Raw genomic sequence first — 18,467 nt, 5'->3', positions numbered from 1 at the left:
ATCCTGGCAAGTTTTGGCAGCTACTCTGCCTCTTACTCTTTCCTTTGCTCAAAGGGAAAGATCAATGTAATGTGTAATTAGTGCAGATCCTTGTTGTGCCTTTGAAACACTTGTTTTCCTTGTGTGCCTGCTGGCACTGCCTCAGACTGGAAAAAGCTTGAATGGTGTTACAAAGGATTTCAGGGCCCAGCTACTAGCTCTTAGCTGGGGCAAATGCTATGCAAATTGAAAATCCCACCAGGTTTTAAATACTCTGGGGGTCTGCCTTGAGTTGTGTTTTGGACTGCTTCTAGTTTGGCATTTCATTATCAGTTTCTATCCCAGGAAGATGATGTCAGATAAGTGCCTACACTTGTATGTCTTAAGTGCTGTTCCATGAAACTCTAGAAAGCTGCTTCTTCTCCAGCTCACTTACCTACTAACCTGAGGTGCACAATTAGCTGGGACAAGCTGCTGTAAACTGATGTAAAGTGACTGCTCTGTTCTAGGATTCAGATGGATTTTTGCCTGATCAGGCAGGTGGGAGTGGAAAGAGATCCCTGAATGGGTAGGAGTATTTCTTGGTGGAACATGGATTGGGAAAGAATTATGGAAGGCTTAGTCTTTAATCTTCCCTGTCTGCTAAATGATACTGTCTTTTATTTCTGAAATAATGCCCAATTTCACAAGGTGTCTCTTTTCTGAGTGTTTTCAAGTAGTTTATTATGATCTAGGAAGCCAGTACCTTCCCCTGGTGTTGGACATCATGCTGGAGCTCTGGGTAACTGCTTCCTCTTTCAGAACTTGGTTATTTAGCCTGCGCAGGCCCTGACTGCCAGCAAAACCCTTGGGGCTCAAGACTGATGCTTGGCTGTAGGGGCCAAGCACTAAATTCTGCTTGGCTTTGATATGCTGAAAGTACAATTCAGGAATCTCTTTTAATTTTCTGAGCCTTCAGAAGAGAGAATACTGCTCACATGTGATGAAGCATTCTCTACAGTTGTGTGTACCATATGGATACTCCTGCTTTTACTGAGGGTTTTGTTGCTGATGCCTTACTTAAGTCCTTACTCACTCAAGACCCTTTTGTTGTTTTTGATAGCAAAACTTTGAATTTACAGAAGTGGCAGAAAGTTACCTTAGTTTTTTTTCACTAGTTCAGTCAAATTATGGTGAAGGGCAGTTCTTGTAGTTCATGTAGAATTGAAGTACAGCACTTGAAGCCTCCTAAAGCTGCCTTTCAAATAGCTGTCAGGACAGAGAGTTATTCTGCCACCTGTATTACCCAAATGTTAAGTTCTGTTTGCTTTATGGCTGCTGACTTTGCTCCTAGACCCTTACATTTTATTTCCCAGGGCAAGAACTGTGTGCCTCACTCTGCAATGGAAGGCAACCCTCACAAAGGTGGTGACTGTGTGGTGGAAAGAGCACTGTGACATGAACGTGTGGAGAGTTTAGTGGAGTGTTTTAATATGGAAGCTGTTTGATTCATTTCATACATGCTGATAAATAAGATTAGCAGTAATGAATTCTACCATAAGTTGCATCAGAGTAGGAGTTAGGCTGGAATTTGAATGTCATCAAAGCTGAAAGGAAATTCAAGTGCTAAGGGGTGAGAAGGGAGAGGAAATGTTTGCAGTGGTGCCAAGACAAAGAATGGGCTGGGTATGTAGTGTGTACCTTCTGCAGCTGCCTTTGTTTTGGGAACTCACCGTTTTAGTGTAGCTGATGATGAGACTGACCCGAGTTCTGTGCTGCTCAGCCACCCATGGCAAGCACTGGATAGTAAAGCTTGACTGAGAGGGTTGGGCTACACTGGAAGGACAATAATGCTGTTTCTTCAACTGAACAAGATGGTAGATGCATTTATGCACTTACCTTCAGAATCAGAAGGCTGTTGGCATGACAGGGCATGACAGAGCCCCACTCCTCTTTTGACTTTGTGTGCTGTTCAAGTCAAATAAAACATTCCTTTGGCAGGTCCCTGCAGTGCAGTTCTCAGCTGTGTGAAGGAGAATTGCTCAACGTTTCCCCACTAATGATCTATTTGAGATGTGTGTCTGTAACAGTGGAAGTGGGAATGGATTTGGAACATACATCCCTGAAATGACAGCTTCTAGGGCAGTACCTCTCCTCTTGGGCCCTTCCCTTTTATCCCCAGGTTGTTTTCTCTCCTTTCCCAAGATGCTTGGACTTGTGCAGCCGAAAGCCATGAGCAGATTCCAGAAGCTCCATGGACATTTGTTGAAGAGGGCTTTGCCAGGGGTTGAGTGAGTGTATGGGATTGCTTAAGCTTCTCCAGGGAAAAGGTGAGGTGGGTTTGGATCAGACATTCCCTGCTTTGTGTGTTGGAAAACATAAGCCTTGAATTCCTTCACTGATCCCATCTTACTCATCACCCAGCAAAAGCCACTGAGAGAAATTTTGTCTTAGGCAGTGTGTAGGTATCCAGGACTCCAGTGTCCATTGAATCAAGTGTGCTGGTTTGCTAAGTAGTGTTAGATGCTTGTTACTCCTCTTGGAGGAAGAGGCTGGCTGCTCATTGTACTTAAAATCAGACATGTGAATCACCATGAGGATAGGCTGAGAGGGTTGGGGTTGTTTCAGCCTGGAGAAGACTCTATGGAGGCCACCTTCTTGTGGCCTTTTGGTACTGTTAAGACAGGGACAGGCTTTTGAGCAGGGCTTGTTGCAACAGGACATGTGGCAATGCTTTGGCACTAAAAGGGGGAGATTTAGAGTGGAAAGAAGAAAGGTTTCATGCTGAAGGTGGTAAAATGCTAGCCCAGGTTACCCAGAGAGATGGGAGGTGCAAACATACCAGGTCAGTTTACTTGGGGCGCTGAGCAACTTGAGGTATCCAACTCAAACCATTCTGTGATCCTTTCTGCACTTGGGAGTTTTGCTTGCTGTGTGGTTTGGGACTTTAAAACAGTGCTGCAGAGGTGCATGGATCCAGTGATATGTTCTGATGTTCTTTTCTCTCGTTGGCAGTGGATTATATGCAGATAAGCAGTGCAGGCTGAAGTCCAACCTTTCCTTACAACATTCTAGAACTTAATCTGAACCAATATTTGGGCTCACAATTGTGTGATCATGACACAGCTCATGACATGCAGAGTTCAACTTGAGCACAGCCTTGACTGTTGTTGATGAGGTAACTTAAGCAGTTGCATAAGGCTGGTTTTGGGCAGAGCTGGGAAAAGAACTAAGGTTCTGTTTTGATGAGAGTAAATGAAATGGAGGCAGTTTTGCCAGATTTCTGGGTTTGTGCTTTTTGTCTGTCAGTAACTACAGAATCAGAGAACCTTAGAGGTCAGAAGGGACCACCAGAGGTCATACAGTCCAACCCCCCTGCTAAAGCAGGATCACCCAGGGTAGTCCACACAGGAATATACCCAGGCAGGTTTTGAAAGTCTCCAGAGAAGGAGACTCCACAACCTCTTTGGGCAACCTGTTTCAGTGCTCCATCACCCTCACTGTAAGGAAGTTTCACCTTGTGTTGAGGTGAAACCTTCTATGTTCCAATTTGTAGCTGTTGCTCCTTGGCTTATTGCTGCTGACCACTGAAAAGAGATTTGCCCCCTCCACTTGACACCCACCCCTCAGATGTTTATAGAGATTGATGAGATCTTCTCTCAGTCTTTTCTCCAGACTAAGCAGCTCCAGGTTTCACAGTCTCTCTTCATAGGGGAGATGCTCAAGTCCTCCAGTCATCCTCAAGGCTCTCTGCTAGTCTCTCTCCAGCAGCTCCCTGTCTCTCTTGAACTGGGACATCTGGACATAGTATTCCAGGTGTGGTCTCACTAGGGCAGAGTAGAGGAGAAGCAGAACCTCCCTAGACCTGCTGGACACACTTTTCTTGCTGCACCCCTGGATGCCACTGGCCCTCTTGGCCAGAAGGACACATGGCTGGCCCATGCAGAACTTGCTGTCCACCAGCACTCCAAGGTAAAAATGCTAAATTCACACTTGGCACTTGAATCCAGGTTGAGAGGTAAAGGCCTTTATAATTTGTGCTGTTCTGTCATAGCACAAGTAGCCATTTAGGCTACCTACAAGACACCTGTCACATTCCCTTTCTCTTCTGTCTTGCTAACAAACTATCAATGGACTTTTCCTGTGAAAACTTCTCCCATGTCAGAAGTTTGGAGGTTCTGTTCTAGCTCAGGATAATTTCAGTTGTGGGAATGCATCATTTAGACTACAGAGGATTCCTGAAGAAGCCTGGTGTTTGCCAGGGGTTGTGAAGGGTTCCATATTTTCATGGTGTGGGGATGCTCAGAGGGCTGCAGCACCTCTCGTGTGAGGACAGACTGAAAGAGTTGGGGCTGCTCAGTCTGCAGAAAAGGAGGCTCCCAGGTGACCTTCTTGTGGCCTTCCAGTATCTGAAGGGGGCCTACAAAAAAGCTGGGGAGGGACTTTTGAGGCTGTCAGGGAGTGGCAGGACTGGGGGGAATGGAGCAAAGCTGGAGGTGAGCAGGTTCAGGTGGGACATGAGGAGGAAGTTGTTCAGCATGAGAGTGGTGAGAGCCTGGAATGGGTTGCCCAGGGAGGTGGTTGAGGCCCCACGGCTGGAGGTGCTTAAGGCCAGGCTGGCTGAGGCTGTGTGCAGCCTGCTCTAGGGTAGGGTGTCCCTGGGCATGGCAGGGAGGGTTGGAACTGGCTGATCCTTCCAACCCTGACTGCTTCTATGAAGCTACTCCAGGCTAAACAACGAGGCAGTGGTGCAAAAACAAGTCCGGTATCTTGGTGTTCAGCTCCTTGGTGACAATGACACTTTTGCAGCCTGGATTGCTACTTTGGAGCCTCTATGATTCAGTTGTGCAATCAAAGCTTGATCTTTGTCATGGTGGAGTTCTGCCTTAGGTCAAACTTCGACCCTGCTCTGCAGTCCGAGAGCAAACAAGCCCTTGGGAGCTGTGTTGATATTTCACTTTCAGGTCACACACTAAAAATTGCTAAACTGAGTTGTACTTTTAAAGTGGAAAACCCTCAAATAGTGTTTCCATCCTGCCTAGCAGAGTGAAGTAGCTGAACTGAGGAGAGTCCTAATACTGTTAGAGGGTTAATGGTGGCACTTTTCAGCCTTGAAGTTGCAGCCTGACCTGCTTCACTGAGCGATGCTGTGTTGCTCTTTACCTTGGCAGCAAACAGACAACACCACTCAGTGCACAGCAGCTGCTTTGCCTTTTTTCTGGTGCTCATTTTTGAGAGAACTTGGCAGGCAGTGTCTTTGTAGCTACTTGAAAACCTTGGGAGTGTTCACCTTGATCTTAATCCATCTCATCCAAGAGTATAAAAAGACTTTTTTTTTTTTTCTGGGTTGCTGTCAAACAAAATTGGCTCTGATGACCCAGTTAATGGAATAAGTCAGAAGAAAACTTAATTTCCTCCTTTTTTTTTTGAGAGCCTGTGATTTGGCTCAGTAGTTTTCCATTGTTTTTATGCTTCCAACAGTGATAAATCACAAAAAATGCTTTATGTAGGTTTGCTGTTTTTATTCTTTGCTCATTCCTCACAGAAGTCACCATTTTAAAACCTGGACTAATGCAGGGAAGTTTGTTGTGAGTTGGTTTTTATTGCTTTGCTTGTTCTTTCCCCCAGTCTCACCGTGATTGATTCAGGCTTGACAACGACAGTGCTGACACACAAATGGAAGCACTCTACTGCAAACACATAGCTGGGGAAGAGTAATTTCTTCCCTGTTTTATACCCTGAAGTTCCAGGAATTGATCTTTGACCTTTTGCTTATGTTTTCTAAGAGTTATTGAAGAATGAGGATACTGTTTACAGGTAAAGTTGGCTGCTTCAGCTCTCCCCAGCTATAGGAAAACCAAAATGCCTTAAGGCAGCTTGCCCTGCAGTGGTAGTTGGGAGAGTCTTCAGCTCTACCCTTGGCTTTCACTCACAGGTGCTGCTGGGGCTGCCACTGGAAAAGTGTGGAGAAGCCAGGAGCTGAGTTCTTGTGGAAGAACTCATTTTCCATACTTGGCCTGTGAGGGTCTCTAGGAGGCAGAGACCCATCTCTCACTTCCCCTTCCACTTGCTTTATCCAGTCCACTGCAGCTATTTCAGCCTTGTAGACCGTGTCCATTCCTCCCTGCCTTCAGCAAAGAGCTCAGTGGAACGTTTCTTCACACCAGCATTGTCTTTGGTGCCGTAGATCAAAGAAATAAGTGCAGAGTGAGCTGCCTGTGGGACCAAACATCAACTTTTGTCCATTCCTTTAGTGAAGCGCTGCCCAAATGACACAGGGCTGACCCCTGCCCAAGCAGAGGTCTGCACGACCTGTTCCAGACCTGCTCTGCTCAAGCCACAGGTACTTAGACCCTGGCAAACAAGCTGGCCAAACCAGTGCTGCTTTAAGTTGTGCAATACCTGCTCTGCCTGAAGGTGTAATCTTTAACAGAAGTCGAACATATTTTGCCTTGCTTGCATTTTTTCCCTTCAATCTTTCTTCCAAACCCAGTTAAAGAAGCAAAGAATTCCAGAGGAGCTTTTCGTATGGCTTGAAGTGAGGGAGAAGAATCAGGAGTGGTTCACACAAAGGAGGTGAAACCACATAGCTGTGCCTAATCCCAGCTCCCATCTTGCCTACAGGGTCTTGAAAATGCCCTTGGCTTTGTGGGGAGAAGTTGGAAAGAGATTTCTGCTCCTTTGCTTTGCTTTACTTACTCTGTGTGTGTGCAGAGCCCAGGTTGCTTTTGACCCTCGCTGCTTCTCCTAAATGCTCTTTGGATTTAAAACAGACAAGTCACAAGCTTTGGGTTTTTTTGAGCAATGTTATCATCTGATGGGCTTCTGTGTAGATGTTTGTGAAGGCTGCAGGATGAGGATCAGCTTCAGCACTTCAGGGACATAAACAGTGGCATGATACTGTAAAAGATTTGCTAAGATCTGACAACATTTTAATAGAGTTTTTCTTTCTGTAAAGATGAAGATTAAAAAAAAAATTATTTAAAATTTAAAAAGATTTAAAAAAATATTTACCATTCAGCTTTATAACAGAGAAGACAATGAATGTGCTTCTTTAATTCACTTAGTATCTAACTCTGCATATGAAAACAAAAAATAATATCATTCCACGTGTAAAAATACATATATCTCTCTCCCCATGTTGGAGGGTAGGAGAGCCCTGCAGAGGGACCTTGCCAGGCTGGATGGGTGGGCAGAGGCCAATGGGATGAGATTGAACAAGGCCAAGTGCAAGGTTCTGCACTTGGGCCACAACAGCCCCAAGCAGTGCTACAGGCTGAGGACAGAGTGGCTGAGAGCAGCCAGGCAGAAGGGACCTGGGGGTGCTGGTAGATAGTAGCTGAAGAGGAGGCAGCAGTGTGCCCAGGTGGGCAGCAGAGGCAATGGCATCCTGGGCTGGCTCAGGAGCAGTGTGGCCAGTAGGACAAGGGAGGTTCTTCTGCCCCTGTGCTCAGCACTGCTCAGGCCACACCTTGAGTGCTGTGTCCAGTTCTGGGCTCCTCAATTCAAGAGAGATGTTGAGGTGCTGGAAGGTGTCCAGAGAAGGACAACAAAGCTGGTGAGGGGCCTGGAGCACAGCCCTGTGAGGAGAGGCTGAGGGAGCTGGGGGTGTGCAGCCTGCAGCAGAGGAGGCTCAGGGCAGAGCTGTCTACAGCTACCTGAAGGGAGGTTGTAGCCAGGTGGGGTTGGTCTCTTCTGCCAGGCACCCAGCAACAGAACAAGGGGACAGAGTCTCAAGTTGTGCCAGGGGAGGTCCAGGCTGGATGTTAGGAGGAAGTTATTGGCAGAGAGAGTGATTGGCATTGGAATGGGCTGCCCAGGGAGGTGGTGGAGTCCCCATCCCTGGAGGTGTTGGAGCAAAGCCTGGATGAGGCACTTAGTGCCATGGTCTGGTTGACTGGCCAAGGCTGGGTGCTAGGTTGGACTGGATGAGCTTGGAGCTCTCTTCTAACCTGGTTGATTCTATATTTGCATATCTCTCCACGTGTGAAATGTCTGTGTGTGTCTCTCTGCATGTAAAAGGTATCTATGCATATCACTCCATGTGTAAAAGCTCTGTTTATCTTTCTCTGTGTAAAATCTCTTTCTCCACATGTAAGATCTCTCTCTCTCTCCATGTGTAACCCCAAATTTGTCATGCACATAGAAATTCCTTAGAACAGAGAGAATTTATCAGACCAAAAAAAACCTGACAAAACTTCATTTAAAACCCAAACTTTCAACATTATTTCCAGTGGAAATAGTCAGTCCTGGACCTCCAATTCCAGGATCTGACCACTGGAAAACAATAGAATTTGCCTTTCAGGGTTGCTGCAAGCCAGTTGAATTTTTGTTGTTGTTCTTTCCATCGTTCCTCACATGCAGAGAAGGTTCTTTAGTGGTGATGCTCATTTCACTGCCTCTCTGTTTTCATATTCTGGACTTTTTTGTTGTGCAAGAGTCTTGGGTTTGTTTTTTTTTTTTACTGCTTTTCTGTTGGGTTGTGTAACTAATTTGTAAATGCTTCTTTCTTTGGTCCTCTCTCTGCTATCTTCTTGCTAGAATCTCATCAAGCTGTTAAATGTTATCCTGAGGTAGCACAGGCATCCTTTCATCCACCTCCCATGCTGGTAAGATCGGTTGAAGATAACTGGGGAATATTTGGCAGCTCCTCCTTGTTTTCCCTGGCATTGATCCACATTGCTTTGGCTTTGTGCCACACTTCTCTACAGCCTTTCAGCTCACCTTTGTTTCAGCCTCTTTGCACACCGAGGGGTTCTCAACTGATGAAAACATTTGCAGCCTTTTATTGCAGCGTTTTGATTTGCAGGGTTCCTGGCTGCAGACTGCTCTAGAAGCTCGGTGCTGCCAAAGGGCCAAATGTTGCTCTTCAAAACCTCTCATCTAACCAAGGAAACAATTTTCAAAGACTGCTTAAGGTAATTTGGAAAGGTTGTGGTTTTTTTTTTTAACATAGTCTTTGTGACCAGCTGATAGCATCCTGAGTCCTGCTTTGCTGCTTACTTCTCCCCCAGGCTTCTCGGGAATTAGAATCATAGAAGCAGTCAGGGTTGGAAGGAACCACAAGGATCATCCAGTTCCAACCCCCCTGCCATGGGCAGGGACACCTCACACTAGATCAGGCTGTCTAGAGCCACATCCAGCCTGGCCTTAAACACTTCTAGGGATGGGACTTCCAATACCTCCCTGGACAACTTGTTCCACTGTCTCACCACCCTGATGGTGAAGAACTTCTTCCTAACATCCTGGCTGAATCTACTCCTTCCTAGCTTTGCTCCATTACCCCTAGTTCTGTCACTACTTGACATCCTAAAAAGTCCCTCCCCAGCTTTCTTGTAGGTCCCCTTAAGAGAGTGGAAGGCCACAATAAAGTCACCTTGGAGCCTTCTCCTCTCCAGACTGGGCAGCCCCAACTCCCTCAGTCTTTCCTCATAGGAGAGATGAATTGCTTCTTTTACTCCCAGGGTTTGGAAATCACTCTTTATTCTGGTAACCTCTAAACACAAGTTCATGTTTTCCAAGTGTGTCCATGCACAAAATGGGGTGAGAGCAAATCTTTTCCACATCCTGGCTGACTGTACTGGGTTAAAGGTTTTTAATTACAAGTCAGCACCGAGCATGGCACAAACTACACAAAGTCCATTTGTTATCTAATCAGGCACTTTCTCTCCACCAGGCCAGCTGGCTATTAATTAACCTCATTGCTCTCATTTTAGTGAGAAAGTGGTCTTAGAGTATCACCAGCTAATTTATTTGCTCCCCTTTCCAAAAGTTGTATATTCATTTCAGCATCTGAATGCATACTCAGGATGGGTCTTGCTTCAGACAAAGAGTCTCTTACTAATTAATGAAGATATTGTCTCCTCTCAAATGTGATCTCAAGTACCTGCATTAACCTTTGACTTGCCTCAAGCCTGCCAGAGCCAAATCTGAGCCCCCATAAGTATTCCAATTTACTCTTGAACTCTCAAAACTGCCTTAATGAGCTTAAGCTATTAGATTTATTATCCCACCTTCTTCACCTGATTTTTTTATTTGTACTTCAACTGTTCAGGTTCATTTCCAGATGCAAACCTCACTGGGAAGCAAGGAATTTTACTCCCTCCCCCAATTCCTAGGATGCTTAGAAACATTCTCTAACTATACAGCATGAATGAGCTTCTCAAGTGACAATATCATGTAATGAATCAAGACATGGGAAGTAAAAAAGTCACTTAGTCAAAAAAACATCAATCTATTTGTTTGAATAGGCTGGGGTTAGGGTTTGAGCCTGCTAGGAGTGGGGTAAGGGTCAGTTAGTGTTAGGGACTTGCAGGATTTGGGTTAGGCTCAGTGCTTCATGGGCTGTTTGGATCTCTTGAAGTTAGAGAATGTCAGGTTGGAAGAGACCTCTAAGATCATCCAGTCCAACCTTTCACCAATGCTAACACCAACTAAGGATCCCCACCATTTTAGGAGGGGAAGGACATTTGTAATGGCAGCTTTGGCAGTGGGGATGGCAGCCATCAGGAAACTGCACTGCATCAACCAGGTTGGAAGAGACCTCCACAATTGCCCAGTCCAACCTAGCACCCAGCCCTATCTTATCAACCAGACCATGGCACTAAGTGCCTCATCCAGGCTTTGCTCCAACACCTCCAGGGACAGTGACTCCACCACCTCCCTGGGCAGCCCATTCCAATGCCAATCACTCTCTCTGCCAACAACTTCCTCCTAACATCCAGCCTGTACCTTCCCCTGGCACAACTTGAGGCTGTGTCCCCTTGTTCTGTTGCTGGTTGCCTGGCAGAAGAGACCAACCCCCACCACACTCTGTGATTTGAGCTTTATTTCATGAACTCAGTAAGATACAGCACTGTTCTAGGATGAGACTAGTAGATAAAAGTCCTCCAGAGTACCAGGGGCTGGGCAGACCCCAGGGAGTTGGACAGGACATTGTGAAACACTTTTTTCCTGACACCTGGGGCTGCCTGGCATTGTGAGGGTGAAGATGCTCTGGAGAACAATAGTGGCAAAGACGTTTATGTTGTTGCACTGCACCTTGCAGCTGCTCTGCTCCTAGCATGAGATGTAGTTTATTTTAACTTACTATGATTTAAGCACATTGCTGGACCACTGATAAGTCAAAATCCTGTGCAAGTTGAAAGACCTTCACATAAGCAAATGCGTTAAACATTAAACCCTCCACAGGAGGAGTACCTGAAAGACTGCTAGGACTCTGGCATGAAGTTAAATGTGTGCAGCTGTACCAGGCCATCATCTGACTTGACACATAGGCTCAGAAATGCTTTTGGCCATATTTACTCAGACAGCTGGCAAAGAGTTTCTGCCTGCTCTGATTGTTCAGCCCCTGCCTTTCCCTGTTGCCTAAGGAGCATGGTATCCTCTGCTGCTCTGCTCTGTTAAGAAGCTGGGGATCATAGTCCTTCAGCTTTGTGGACCAGCAGATGTATGTGGACTGACTAACACAACCTAGGGCTTGGCTCTGTGCACCTGTGAATTCATGTGAACAGAGGCAAAAGTTCCTTCTAGGTCTTCTCAAACCTACATCTGCAGGAAAAGCAGCGACTGCAGAGTGCTTCTGTGGTGGGCAGACTTTGCTGCTGGACTCTGCAAGGAGGGGACACCACACTGGCATTCTACCAGTGTGAAATTGCTCAACAGAAGCAAGACACACAATCTTCCACCTCTGCATCAGCAATCAAGGTCCAAGAGAGAGTGATGCAGTAAGTGGGGAGGTAGGTGTCTTGGTGTCTTTAAGAAACAGAGCTGTGACCCAGCTTTGGCCTTAGATTGCCCACAAACTTGTCATTGCTGCCCTCCTTCATTCTACCATAACTGAACCCTGCTATGCTGCTGTCCTTCACTTCCCAGGTACCAGCAGCTTTTCACCCTTAATGCTGCTTGTCTTATGCTTGGAGTTTGCATGGCCACGATGCTTAAGAATGGAAAATACCTTACCTGAGTAGGCACCCACTCCAGGTTTTTGTCACAGTAAATATCCACAGGGATATGGTTCCTCTGTGACACCCAGACAAACCAGCTGCTCTCCAGCATCCTGTCCAGAGAAGAGGCCAGAATTCAGTAACAGGGAAGGAAGAGGAAGAACAGCACAGCCAAGCTTAGAAACACAGCTCTGAGCACCAGCCCTGCTAATCCAGCACCTGGAAGGACTTCCAAACCCTGGAAGTTTCATACTTCATTACAAAACTCATGATTATTTCATATGTTTTGCTATGAGCATGACATAGTCTGGTATTCATCTTGTTTTATCTGTAGCCAAGGAGCAAACTGATTAGAATCAGTGAAGTAATCCAAGTGGAGAGCACATTGTCCATTCCAGCCAATGCTGCTGGTTAATGTCTGGGCATTTGCAAGCCCAGGCTGAGCTGCTCTTCTTAAATGTTCTCTTTCTCTAACTAGTAGCAGACCCAACACCCAAAGCACTGAATGTCATGCAAGGTGTTTCTTAATTTGGTCAACACTCTGTGAATTCTCTTTGCTGCCAGGGCCAAAAATGAGACATCAGAGAGTCTTAATTTTAGGGAATTACAAAGCAAAAAAAAGAGGTAATAAAAGGAGAACACTGAAAGATGAGCAAAGGCAAAGAAAGGCAGGTAGGGACAGAGAGAAAGAAGGAGAGGAAGCCTGAGGAACCTTCTGAAGAGATATCACCTGAATATAAAATAATATGCCAGGAGACTCCTTAGTAGTAATCCATGAGTAAAAGACAATCTGATCTAGAAGGTCAGCATCCAGGCCAGGTCCTACCAAAACCAAAGACAACAGAAGAAGAAAATAAATGACACTTGCTGAAATAGTTTTGTAAGTTTCATTTGCTGTGTACAAGAAAATCTCTGTTCAGCTCCTGTAGCTTTTGCTGAATGGAATCACTTGGAGCAATCCAAGTGACCATGAGCTAATAACAGTTCCCCCCCCCCCCCCACACACACACCATTGCTTGTTACAATAAAGATGAAACTGAACATTCATGCCTAGTAGAGCAATGCACAAGCAAATATAGAAGCATGGAATGCATTTGTTGGAAGGGACCTCTAGAGGTCATCTAGTCCAACCCCCCAGCAGTAAACACTAACACTGCAACTAGAGCAGGTTGCTCAGTCTCATTAAAGCCTGCTTTTAAATGTCTCCAGAGATGCTGCCTCCACCACCTCCCTGGACAACCTGTTCCAGTGTTCCACCACCCTCACAGTAAAGAGCTTCACCCTGATGTCCAATATCTGTGCATTCAGAAACATGTTCTGGAGCCCCTATTGCAAGAGGGATATGGGTGTGCTGGAGGGTGTCCAGAGAAGGGCCACAAGGATGATTCGAGGGCTGGAGCACCTCTTCTATGAGGAGAGACTGAGGGAATTTGGGCTGTGCAGTTTAGAGAGGAGAAGGCTCTGAGGTGACCTTATTGTGGCCTTTCAGTACCTTAAGAGGGCTACAAGAAAGCTGAGGAGGGACATTTTAGGATGTCAGGTAGTGATAGGACTGGGGAGAATGGAGTAAAGCTGGAAATGGATAAAGATTGGATGTTAGGAAGAATTTCTTCACTATTAAAGTGATGAGACAGTGGAACAGGTTGCCCAGGGAGGTGGTCAAAGCCCCATCCCTGGAGGTGTTTAAGGCCAGGCTGGATGGGGCTCTGGCCAGCCTGATCTAGTGTGAGGTGTCCCTGCCCATGGCAGAGGGGCTTGAAACTAGATGATCCTTGTGGTCTCTTCCAACCCTGACTGATTCTATGATTCTGAGTCTGCCCAGGACTCCAGGGTGACCTAAGCACTAGACCAATGATCCCTTGTGGGTTGGAAGAGCAACAGGTCCTATATCCACATCCTCCTGCTTACTAATGGACTTTCTAGTCTCCTTCCCAAACCAAAGGAGACAGAACACTGTTCTAGGAGCAAGTGAGGCAAAGCAGGACAAGCCTGTTGCTTGTTTTCAAGCCTTCATCACCCAGCTGTGGAAGGGAATGGGTTTAGCAGAAGGCATGCAGAGCCACCAAACACTGCACCAACCCCCCTGGCACCTTAGGCTCAGCTGAACGGCAGAGTGCAACACAGCCCTGGGCAGGAGCTGGCTCAGATGAAGAGCTGAAGGCCCACAGCTGCCCTCTCCTTGGCTGCACAAGCAGCAACACTTGCTGCCCAGTATCTCTTTGTGAATGCGATGTAAGAGGCGTGGCAGTGGAAGCAGGTGGGAAAGAGGAAGGGAGGAAGAGCTGTGAAGGAGAAGTCATCATCACTGCTGATGGCATGGGCTGAATGGGAGGCTGTCAGACTGGAAATCAAGGACCCCTGAACAGCTACTCGGTGCTGAGAATGCTCTCAGACGTTTTAGGGCTGCAGGAACTTGCTGGGTGAAGTCAGGAGCCACCCACGCAGACAACCAGTGACAAGCCTGGGTGCCTGCTGACCTCAAGAGGTTGCACAGAGGTAAGACAAGCTCTCTGAAGCTTGGGTGAGGACCGTTCCTCTCTTCAGCACCACAATCTGCTGCTGCTTATGCCACCTGCCAGCATAGGTAGTACTGCCTTGCCTTTCCTCATCACCAGGGCTTCTTTCTGCTGTTTGAAAACAAAAAGGGAGTGCAGAATCCTGAAGGATAAGGCAGACAAGACCCCAGAAACCTAATCATCATTCTGAGTGCCACACTAACCACTTAGCAAGAAAGCAACTGACTGACTGCTGGTTAAAATGCCTCCTAGGGCTCTGCCCAAGCAGATCTAGGTGAAGATGTCACTGCTTACTGCAGGGCAATTGGATTAGGTGACCTTTGGAGGTCCCTTTCAGCCCAAACTATTCTGTGATCAACACCTCTAAACATTTCTAGGTCTGTCTGTCACTCTGATGGTGCTTATGAAAACAAGATTTCATTTTAACCTTCCAACTGAGGAAGAGCCACAGAGGAGTACTTGGACAAGTGGCTTCTGCAGCCCCAAAGCTTACCTGATTCCCCACCAAGTTATTCAAAGCAGGGCAAAGGGAAATACAAAGGGAATCTCTTGTCTACCAGAGATTTTGGGTAGCAAGAAGTCAAACTCAGCCTTCCAAATGGGCATCATATCTGAGAGATGCACATCTGAACTAACCTTGCTAGTCCTGCTTAGCCACTGGGTAATAGAGCTGCTGCTGGAGTGCAGTTCCTGCCCTCTGCAGAGGCCAAGGGGAAAAAAAGAGGACACCTTGAAAGTGCCTATTTCTGCTGAGGTTTAGAATTTGAACTTACACTGTCCTATTTTTTTGGCCAACCAACTACCTGAAGGGAGGCTGTAGCCAGGTGGGGTTGGGCTCTTCTGCCAGGCACCCAGCTACAGAACAAGGGGACACAGTCTCAAGCTGTGCCAGGGGAGGTCTAGGCTGGATGTTAGGAGGAAGTTGTTGCCAGAGAGAGTGATTGGCATTGGAATGGGCTGCCCAGGGAGGTGGTGGAGTTGCTGTGCCTGGAGGTGTTGAAGCAAAGCCTGGATGAGGCACTAAGTGCCATGGTCTGGTTGATTGGCCAGGGCTGGGTGCTAGGTTGGAGTGGATGAGCTTGGAGGTCTCTCCCAACCTGGTTGATTCTATGACTCTTGGGGAATTTTTTTTCCCTTTCAAAATAATACAAGACAGAAGCAATCCCATTTGTCACAGATTTGTATAGGTGTTAATTTCCCACTATTTTCTACCCTTCCTGCATATAGCAGGAGGGAAGTATTTAGGGAATTTTCAAACTGTTTTGGTGCATGTTCATCACAAGTTTCCATGGCATTAAAAACAAAGCAGGCAGACAAGGAAATGTGATCAGCAGAAGTCTTTCTGCCCACATGCTAACTTATCAGCATCTGGACCCTTGTTAAGTGGCTTTTTACTTTTGTTCACCCCAGAAGTCAGAAGGACCACATGCAGTAGCTACAGAGAGTCCTGAAAGTCTGCTTGGGAAAGCCTCCTCTTGATTTTCCTTTCAGGTTATGCAGGGTGGCATTTAGGAGGAATGCCTTTCCTGAAGGTATGTTTCTAGAAGCAGCTGCTGTCATTGCCATGGGGCTGTGGCAGCTTCCCCACTTTCCCCTGGCTGTGAGCAATCACTGTAGTTCCAAGTAGCTGCAGATGCAAGGTCATAGAATGGTTTGGGTCGAAGGGGATCTTTCAAGGTCATCTAGTCCAACCCCCCTGCAGTCAGCTACTACAACAGCTTGCTCTGTAGAGCTCTAAACAACCTGATCTGCAACACATCAAGGGATGGGGCATCTACCACCTCTCTGGATGACCTGGGTCAGGGTCCTATCACCCTCAGTGTAAAATATCCCTTCCTTCTCTCCACTCTAAATTTCCTTCTTTTAGTTTCAAACCATCACCCCTTGTCCTGTCACAACACACCCTGCTAAAATGCCTGTCCTCACAGCTTTCTTACAGACCCCCTCTAAGCACTGAAAGGCCACCACAGGCTCTCTCCAGAGCCTCCTCTCCTCCAGGCTGATGAGAAGATAAAGCTAATCCTAAAGGCTTTATGGCTAGATGGATAGTCCCAGTCTAGTTGTCCCATGGGCTAACCCTCTTTGCTTGCCTGATGCTGCAGACTCTCACAAAGCAGAGAGTTGTTTCAGGTGGAGAAGACCTTTAAGATCACCGAGTAAGTGGTGGCACTACAACAAGAGATAGTACAAGAGGAAGTGAGCTCAAGCTGTGCCAGGGGAAGTTCAAGTTGACTGTTAGGGAAAGTGTTCTTCAAGAAAAGGTTTATCAGGCATTGGAACAGGCTGCCCAGGGTGGTGGAGTCTCCATCCCTGGGGGTATTTAAAAGCCACGTGGATGTGGTGCTGCGGGATGTGCTTTAGTGATAGTGACTTCGTAGTAGCGGGACTGTGAGCTCCAGGGGAGTGGCTGCACTTGATGACCCAACCTCAACAGTTCTAAGGTTCTACATCCTCTTGAGTCCCACCCGAAAGCCACCTCCCGGGCCCCAGCCTCCTCCTCCCCGCACCTCCAAGCGGCCAGTACCAAACTCCCCCCCTGGCCCTCGCCGCTCACCGTGGCGTCCTGCCCGGCGTGGCTGCCGATGAGCCGGGCCCCTCCCGGCTGCCTCCGGTAGAAGCGGCTGATGTCGTCCACCTTCCTCTCGATCCCCAGCCCCCGCTCCTGGCCAACGGCCCCCGCCCGTTGCGCTGCTCCATCTCCTCCCAGGTGAAGAACGGCAGGGCCGGGCTCGGTGCCGGGGCTCCAGCTTGGACCTCATCCCTCCCCTCACCCCCCGGCAGCGGCGTCGCCATCCTCCTACCTTCGTCTTCCTCCCTTTTCTCCCTCCTGCCTCGTTAACCTCAGCACCTGCGCCCCCCATAGCCTACGAGGGTAAGACCAGCCCCGGCCGCACCCTGCGCCCCCGCCCTGCGCCCGTCCCTGTTCCCGGCTCCGGGAGAGGCGAGCAGCGCTGGGCTGCTCCGGCGCTGCTGCTCCAGCTGCCCGCTGTTTCCCCCCTCCCTGCCCCTGTCCTGCAGCCGCGGTGCCGCTCAGGTATGGAAAGAGGAGCAGTGACTGCTGGTGAGGAGTGTTGGACCAGCTCACAGACTGGACCTCCGGAGAGCATCCAGTCCAGCCCCACTGCTAAAGTGGTGACACCCACAGCAGCTTGCCCAGGATCACAGAGTCCAGCTGGGTTTGGAATCTCTCCAGAGAAGGGAACTCTACAACCTGTCTGGGCAGCCTGCTCCACAGCTCCAGCACCTTCACACCAAAGAATTTTCTCTATGTGTTCAGATGGAACCTTCTAGATTCCAATTTGTGCCTGTTGCCCCTTATCCTGCTGTTGGGCACCACTAAGAAGAGTCTGGCCCTGTCTGCTTGCCCCCCACCCTTTAGCTCTTGCTGAGCATTGAGCAGATCCTTTTTCAGGCTGTTCTTCTCGGGGTTGGACTGGCTGATCTCTTTGGGTCCCTTCCAATCCCTGACATCCTGTGATTCTCCAGGCTAAACTGCTTCAGGGCTCTCAGCCTTTCCTCCTCATAGAGATGCTCCAGGCCTCTCAACATCTTATAGCCTGCAGTAGACTCTCTCCAGTAGTTCTCTGTCCCTCTTGAGCTGTGAAGCCCAGAACTGGACTGTGGCTTCACTAGGGCAGAGCAGAGGAGGAGAAGAGCTTCCTCGACCTGCTCCTCATACCCTTCCTAATGCACCTCAAGATATCATTGTGCCTCTTGGTCACAGGGGCACACTGCTGGCTCCTGGTTAACAGGTTGGGTTTTTATGGTGGGAAGCTGCAGCTGTCACTGGATCAATGAGACAGACAGGGAAAAGCCTTTCCCCCTGGTGTTTTCAATGTACTAAACACCCAGCTGCTCAGCAGTTCCTGAACTGGATGAGAGAGAAGTGTGTGTCCTCAGAGTGCCACAGGCCTGTTCCAGTGTTTGAGCACTGTTTTGATAAAGAAATGCTTCCTAATGCCCACCTCAAATCTTCACTGATGCAGCTTTCAATCATTCTCATGCATCCTGTTAGTGGTTCACAGGGGGAGATCAGCACTTCCCTCTG

General features: G+C 47.7%; 1 long non-coding RNA gene across 1 annotated transcript; it reads right to left on the bottom strand.

Annotated features, from left to right (window-relative positions):
• Positions 1-6,085: 6,085 nt before the first annotated feature.
• Positions 6,086-17,149, bottom strand: LOC135186322 (uncharacterized). The gene is made up of 4 exons (XR_010306823.1): positions 16,974-17,149; positions 12,634-12,725; positions 11,920-12,016; positions 6,086-6,908 (listed from the first exon to the last, which is right to left on the bottom strand). It is a non-coding gene; the product is annotated as an uncharacterized LOC135186322 (long non-coding RNA).
• Positions 17,150-18,467: the final 1,318 nt, after the last annotated feature.

Source organism: Pogoniulus pusillus, chromosome 24 (genome assembly GCF_015220805.1).
Source record: "Pogoniulus pusillus isolate bPogPus1 chromosome 24, bPogPus1.pri, whole genome shotgun sequence".
Lineage (NCBI taxonomy): Eukaryota > Metazoa > Chordata > Aves > Piciformes > Lybiidae > Pogoniulus > Pogoniulus pusillus.
This window is presented reverse-complemented; position numbering and strand designations above follow the sequence as displayed.